The sequence below is a fragment of the Pteropus vampyrus genome, unplaced genomic scaffold (genome assembly GCF_000151845.1).
Source record: "Pteropus vampyrus isolate Shadow unplaced genomic scaffold, Pvam_2.0 Scaffold72, whole genome shotgun sequence".
In the NCBI taxonomy this organism is placed as follows: domain Eukaryota; kingdom Metazoa; phylum Chordata; class Mammalia; order Chiroptera; family Pteropodidae; genus Pteropus; species Pteropus vampyrus.
The window spans coordinates 1185712-1186880 of record NW_011888853.1 but is presented as its reverse complement, the minus strand read 5'-3'; positions in this window follow the sequence as shown (position 1 = coordinate 1186880).

Here is a 1169-nt window from a genome sequence, read left to right as displayed (position 1 = left end):
CCCTCGATCCAAAACGCACGATTATTGAAGGCTAACGTTAGGAGCGCGATTGTGCTATGTGACATCTTCATATTCCTTCTTCGTATCTAATGAATCTGAGAGCGAAAGGCTATCAAAAACGATCTGCAAACTTCTTCTGGAAGATCGCATTTTCCCCTGAATCTTTAACTTCTCTACTTTCTGAAATCCTTCCTTGGAAAAAACAAAGATCAGCAAACATCTGTCCTATTGCCCCCTGATGTCTTCTCATAGGAAACGAAACTATAAAAAGGTAAAAATCACAATGCCGGCCTACTTACAGCCCCCTGCTTCCCCTCCCCACCCCCAATTCCTTAGCGGTTCTTACAGACAGAGCTCCCAGCAGGGAGACAAAGTGAGGATCCCCCCACCCCTGGTCCATGGGGAAGAGATGCTCTGGGAACCAGACGGGCAGCTCAGCTCCCCAAGCTGGGGTGGGGTGGGGTCAGGGGCGAGTTAGCAGGTGGTGGAAGCTGTTGTCCTGTAGGATGGAGCAGTGGTTCTCCAGTTGTGGTCCCTGGACCAGCAGCATCAGGGTGATCAGCAGGGAGCTCATTATAATTGCAAATTTTCAGCCCCGACCAGACCCACAGAAACGCTGGGGTGGGGCCAGCTCACTGTTGATCAAGCCCTCCAGGGGAGTCTGCTGCAAAACTTCTGGGAGGGAGGAAGTTTCTCTGCCTCAGGTGGTTTTATAGAGGGGCAGTGGGCCTGAGTCGAAGGGGCCCCACCTCAGATCCCAGAAGGGAAGGGTGGAGACCAGGTACTTCAGTTCCAGTTCTTGCTCTGAAATGTCCTAGCTTCCAAGCCGGGGCTGGATTTTTTAGGTTGAGACTCAGTGGTGAGAGGTGTGCTTGGTGCCCAGGGTAACTGGAGGCCAGGCCCCCCCACCTCGGGCACCAATGGGGGGCACTGGGTCAAGAGAAAGGACCCACCGGGTACCCCCAAGTGACCCGACAAATCAGAGCGTGTAGTTCATCCAGAAGCCTGCTGGCCGGGCCTGAGCCTTGAGCCTTGGCTCCCTCCCACCAAGGCGCAAGCCTGGGGCTTCTGGTCTGGAACAGAGATCCAGGTCTGAGTCACCTGACCTGTCACCCTGCCACCCCCTAGTCTAAGCCTCCTCTCTCCTTCACGGTGATTATAACAACATG